This window comes from Triturus cristatus, chromosome 3_2, assembly GCF_964204655.1.
Source record: "Triturus cristatus chromosome 3_2, aTriCri1.1, whole genome shotgun sequence".
NCBI classification, from domain to species: domain Eukaryota; kingdom Metazoa; phylum Chordata; class Amphibia; order Caudata; family Salamandridae; genus Triturus; species Triturus cristatus.
The window spans coordinates 108,508,304-108,515,138 of record NC_140584.1 but is presented as its reverse complement, the minus strand read 5'-3'; positions in this window follow the sequence as shown (position 1 = coordinate 108,515,138).

Sequence of the window (6,835 nt, the reverse complement as noted above, 5' to 3'; positions counted from 1 at the left end):
GGATAGTTGGCCCCCAGGGGACCTCAGGATTGAAGAGGAATTAATTCCCCAACTTAAAATGTGCCACAGGGCGTGTTTGCACACGTCACCTCAGGCCCCGCCCCCTTCCTTCACCATTGTACAAATATTCCTCTAAAATCAGCCGAACTACGAATTCCGATTTACTCACCTGTAATCAGGAGAGGACCCTGGGCTGCATCTTTTAGCCCAGCACTGACTCTGGAAAGTAATTCTAAGCGTACTTACCAGTAACTTGTATTTCTTTCCATAGGAATCCATTGTGTGGTTTTCAGCAGAAAAGTTTCTGTCTATTTTCACAAACTAAAAATATTCCTCTAAAATCAGCCGAACTACGAATTCCGATTTACTCACCTTTAACCAGGAGAGAACCCTGGGCTGCATCTTTTAGCCCAGCACTGAATTTGAAAAGCAATTCTAAGCGTACTTACCAGTAACTTGTATTTCCTTCCATAGGAATCCATTGTGTGGTTTTCAGCAGAAAATTTTCTAAGTGTCCATTTTTTAAACGTACAAATATTCCTCTAAAATCAGCCGAACTAAGAATTCCGATTTACTCACCTGTAATCAGGAGAGAACCCAGTGCTGCATCTGTTAGCCCAGCACTGACCCTGAAAAGTAATTCTAAGTGTACTTACCAGTAACTTGTATTTCCTTCCATAGGAATCCATTGTGTGGTTTTCAGCAGAAAAGTTTCTAAGTGTCTCTTTTCACAAACTAAAAATATTCCTAAAAAATCGTCTGTATGACTTAAACACATTCTTTCAACTGTTTACAGGAGGTTGGCCAGTGCTGGATCCAGGATCCACCACTGAGTAAGAAAAAGTAACGATAACACTACTTACCTGCTAAGTGAATTTTCTGCCATAGGATAACATTGGTGATTCTATGTGAAAAAATTTCTGTCAAGTTTTAAAATACAATAATATTCCTTAAAAATAACTACTGTAACCAAAACGCTTTTACTCAACTGTTTACAGGAGATGTCCAAGGACTGAATCTAGGATCCAGTCCTGTGGTTAGAAAAGTAATCCATAAAGTAACTAATGGCATCTAACTAGAAATTCACATTGAGCTCAATGTTGCTTTGTGTTGGCCATTGCAACAACTGTAACTACTGTACTTAAAAGTCTGTTGCCTATTTGCCAAGTATTTAAACTAAAGTAATTCATTCTGAGAAAGTATATTTTGTATTGTAATGTATAATGTAATTAAAAAAAAATATCTAAAAATAAATAGTTTAAAAAATGCAGTAAATCAGTATCAAAAAAATCAGTATACCAATTAATACATTAAAAATTGTCATTTACAAAACCTTTGAAATTCACTGGAAAAAACATAGATTTCAGGCCTGATATAGTTAGGAATTAGCATTTAAAAAACCTTTGAAATTAACTGAAAAAACCATAGGTTTCAGGCCTGATATAGTTAGGAATTAGCATTTAAAAAACCTTTGAAATTCACTGAAAAAACCAAAGGTTTCGGGGCGTTATAGTTAGGAATTGGCATTTAAAAAACCTTAGAAATTCACTGAAAAAACCATAGGTTTCAGGGGCGTTATAGTTAGCTGGACATTTCCCTCATACAAAACTCTAGAAATTACCCCGTTATAGTTAGTTCAGCTAACTATAACTCGCGCCCCCGCAATGCACTGCTGATGATGTCACATATTACATCACTCATGACATGGTCAGTGACATCACTGATGACATCACTGATGACATCTGAAATGACATCACTGATGACATAACTGATGAAGTCATCCAGTGAGTGTGTGTTTCTGTAAATTTTAAATATGTTTAATATATATATAGGGAAAAACCTATGGAAGAATGAGTGGGTGTATAAGTGTGTGAATGGATGATTTAGTAGGTGCGTGACTGACTCTATAAGTGAGTCATTAAATGTATCTTACTCCAGACTAGTGACTAAACTGTGTGAATGTCTGTATCTGTCTGTCTGTTGCTGTATAAGCGGCTGCATGATTTTGTGAATAGCTATATGAGTGTCTCAATGGGTTATTGATTGGTTGTCTGTGTATCTGTATGGGTGCCTGAGTGTGTGTGTGGGTGGGGTGTGTGTGACTGTGCATACATGTGTAAGTGGGTGATTCTATGGGTGCATGGTTTTAAGAGTGCATCTGTGATGGACTGTATGGTTGGGTGAGTGTATGTATGGGTGTGTTAGTGATTGAATGTACATCTCAGTGGTACATGTGTGAGTAACTACATATGTGAAAGGCAGTATATATGTGTGTAAGAGTATATAAGTGGGTATATGTGAGAGTGTGTGATTGTGAGAGTGGCTGTATGGATGAGTGTGTGCTTGTATCAGTGATTGTATAAGAGCGTAAGAATGTGGTACTATTTTTATGAGTAAGTAAACTTGTGTGTGTATAACTGCATAGGTGAGTAAATGGGAGTGTGATTAATTATTTGCATGACTGACTAGGTGTGAGAGTACCTCTATGGATGATTGGTGGTGTGTGAGTGTCTATGTAGGTGTATAAATGCATATGATAGTCCTGTACTGAGTGACTGTAAGTATGAGTGACTGTACAGGTGAGTGAGTGGATGTGTGTGTAGATCTAAGAGTCAATGAGTGGGTATGTAGTTATTGGTATTGGAGTATCTATTGTTTTGAGAATGGACGTCTGAAATTTTGATTGAGTATATCAAAGGGTGTGAGAAGATGCACTAATTTATCACATGGATGACATCATCAGTGATGTCATCAGTGATGTAATTTCAGATGTCATCAGTGATGTCATGAGTGATGTCACTGACCATGTCATGAGTGATGTAATATGTGACATCATCAGCAGTGCATTGCGGGGGCGCGAGTTATAGTTAGCTGAACTAACTATAACGGGGGAATTTCTAGGGTTTTGTACGAGGGAAATGTCCAGCTAACTATAACGCCCCTGAAACCTATGTTTTTTTCAGTGAATATATATATATATGTGTAAGGTGAGCGTTGGACTCTATGTTTAGCCGGTGTGCTGATGCCGGCCTCGGACACGCCCTTTCGGTCAGGAGCACCGTGTTTTCAGCAAAACTTGTGGATGAGTACGATGAGTACAAACACGGCGCCCCCCCGAGCGAAAACTACTGCCACTGGGCCGTTATGTTTGCGAGGGGAGAAAGGAGGCAGCGCGTAGTTGCCTGAGAAGGATGCGGACGAGGATGCGAGCCGAATTGATCCAGGTGGAATATGCAGTTTGAAGTCCAGCGCCATGAACTGTGGGGCATTAATAGGTGTCTGTTTTCCCGTCACTGTATGAGGTACCACGTTGGACTGCCAGTACCATCATGCAGTTCTCCTGGAGCCCAGCGGCACCGTCTCACTCACCTGACTGTAGTGGGAGGAGCTGAGAGACTGCTTATCAGGACAGATCTCCAAGCTAACAGTTGAATTCACCAGCCTGTGATACCGGCACTGATGACGGCCATGGAGGCCAGAAACGCGTCTGCCATTGTTTCACGGACTGTTTTGCCAAGGCTGGGAAATTTTGCTCATTAAATTCTTTTCCGCATCCGGAGCTGTGTCCTGCTTACTTTTGTGTGTAAGGTGAGCGTTGGACTCTATGTTTAGCCGGTGTGCTGATGCCGGCCTCGGACACGCCCTTTCGGTCAGGAGCACCGTGTTTTCAGCAAAACTTGTGGATGAGTACGATGAGTACAAACACGGCGCCCCCCCGAGCGAAAACTACTGCCACTGGGCCGTTATGTTTGCGAGGGGAGAAAGGAGGCAGCGCGTAGTTGCCTGAGAAGGATGCGGACGAGGATGCGAGCCGAATTGATCCAGGTGGAATATGCAGTTTGAAGTCCAGCGCCATGAACTGTGGGGCATTAATAGGTGTCTGTTTTCCCGTCACTGTATGAGGTACCACGTTGGACTGCCAGTACCATCATGCAGTTCTCCTGGAGCCCAGCGGCACCGTCTCACTCACCTGACTGTAGTGGGAGGAGCTGAGAGACTGCTTATCAGGACAGATCTCCAAGCTAACAGTTGAATTCACCAGCCTGTGATACCGGCACTGATGACGGCCATGGAGGCCAGAAACGCGTCTGCCATTGTTTCACGGACTGTTTTGCCAAGGCTGGGAAATTTTGCTCATTAAATTCTTTTCCGCATCCGGAGCTGTGTCCTGCTTACTTTTGTGTGTAAGGTGAGCGTTGGACTCTATGTTTAGCCGGTGTGCTGATGCCGGCCTCGGACACGCCCTTTCGGTCAGGAGCACCGTGTTTTCAGCAAAACTTGTGGATGAGTACGATGAGTACAAACACGGCGCCCCCCCGAGCGAAAACTACTGCCACTGGGCCGTTATGTTTGCGAGGGGAGAAAGGAGGCAGCGCGTAGTTGCCTGAGAAGGATGCGGACGAGGATGCGAGCCGAATTGATCCAGGTGGAATATGCAGTTTGAAGTCCAGCGCCATGAACTGTGGGGCATTAATAGGTGTCTGTTTTCCCGTCACTGTATGAGGTACCACGTTGGACTGCCAGTACCATCATGCAGTTCTCCTGGAGCCCAGCGGCACCGTCTCACTCACCTGACTGTAGTGGGAGGAGCTGAGAGACTGCTTATCAGGACAGATCTCCAAGCTAACAGTTGAATTCACCAGCCTGTGATACCGGCACTGATGACGGCCATGGAGGCCAGAAACGCGTCTGCCATTGTTTCACGGACTGTTTTGCCAAGGCTGGGAAATTTTGCTCATTAAATTCTTTTCCGCATCCGGAGCTGTGTCCTGCTTACTTTTGTGTGTAAGGTGAGCGTTGGACTCTATATATATATATATATATATATATATATATATATATATATATATATATAGAGAGAGAGAGAGAGAGAGAGAGAGAGAGAGAGAGAGCGAGAGAGAGTTTTCTGTGATGTTTCAACTACTGTATTTCCACATTTATTGAACCGGAAATAGTGTTCTGACACTTTGACACAAACTTGTCAGGTTTTAGTCATTCAAGCAGTTTTATATATTTAAAAATTCACCCATTTGGAAACATTTGCACAACGTTTGGCAATTGTTTGCTTTTTTTTGTCTACCCATGCTGCAAATCTGTACCGATTTCGGCCTGGACATTTCTGTCGTACAAAACCCTAGAAATTCCCCCGTTATAGTTAGTTCAGCTAATTATAACTCGCGCCCCCGCAATGCACTGCTGATGACGTCACATATTACATCACTCATGACATGGTCAGTGACATCACTGATGACATCACTCATGACATCTGAAATGACATCACTGATGACATCACTGATGATGTCATCCAGTGAGTGTGTGTTTCTGTAAATTTTAAATATGTTTAATATATATATAGGGAAAAACCTATGGAAGAATGAGTGGGTGTATAAGTGTGTGAATGGATGATTTAGTAGGTGCGTGACTGACTCTATACGGTCGCCAGTAGATAGTTATAGTTAGGACCTATTTTCCATAGGAAATCCGCAACATTCTATTCCCAATAAGTCTGGCGCCGATTGACGAATCTTCGCGAAATTTTCCAAACTTTTGGCCAGCTCTGCTCCGCTCCTACCCTGAAAGTTTCGCGGTGATTTGTCAAGTGGGGGCAGAGAAAAAAGGGGGGTCCCAAAACGCGTTTTCCCAATGCAATTTCCCATAGGACCTGTTGTCGCAGCTACAGCCCGAACTGCTGAACGGAATTACACCACATTTGGCAAAGAGGTAGTCCTCAGTTCAGACTCGTGCCTTTTGCTTAAATGGTGTAAATCCGTTCAGTAGTTCCTGAGAAAATAAGCGTAAAATAGTTAGTGATATCTATGGCCAAGGAGGATCCGCGCACCTTCCCTGCACCCAGCACGCAACCTGCCGTGCACGAGCTGAATGCTAATTGGCTGTCAACACTCCAGATCAGGAAGTGTTGGCAGCCATCAAAAAAACATCGCAAAATGCGAAAAGGGGGCAGGGTAGAAACACCCTGACCCCCTAGGCCTACTCAGGGGGTCCCACAAGGACCCAAAAAAATTGGGAGCATCCCGCTGACGAAAAAAAAATGAAGCGCGGGCTGCCGCGCTTCGTTTACAATTAGTCCCCGGGGGCAATTTTTCATAGTCATGGGGGGCCCAGAGGGGCCCCCCAGCCCCGGGGACCGCCACCCCCGGGGCTTAAAGTTAATGTATGCAGGGGGGCTCATGGCCCCCCCACAGCCCCGGGGACCGCCACCCCCGGGGCTTGTTTTAAAAATATTATAATGGGGGGCCCAGAGGGGACCCCAGCCCTGGGGACCGCCACCCCCGGGGCTTATCTTAATGTATGCGGGGGGGCTCATGCCCCCCCCCCCGCAGCCCTGGGGACTGCCACCCCCCGGGGCTTGTTTTAAAAAAACCCAAAAAAAACCCTGTGTGTGTGGGGGGGGGCTCGAGCCCCCCCACAAGCCCCGGGGACAGCCACCTCCACGGGGCACTACATATTTGAAGTAGGGGGTCCGTTACGGACCCCCAAGCCCCGGGGACCACCACCCCGGGGCTTTAACTTAAGTGGGAGGGGGGCCGCGCGGCCCCCCTCCTGGAGCCTTGTCGTGGCCCTGGTGACCACCACCCCCCAGGGCCGGCTCCTGCAGTGTTCCGGGGTGCCCACCCCCGGGACACTGCTGTTTGCAATGGCAGGGCGGGAGCCTCGCGGCTCCCACCCTGCCATTGCAAACTGCTTTTCTATTTGGAAGAGAGAGCAGGGAAACCTCCTGCTCTCTCTTCCAAATAGCAAAGCAGATTGCTTTTCCACATGTGAGCAGCATGTTAGCTGCTCCCCATGTGAAAAAGCAATGCCGGCTCCCGCAGGA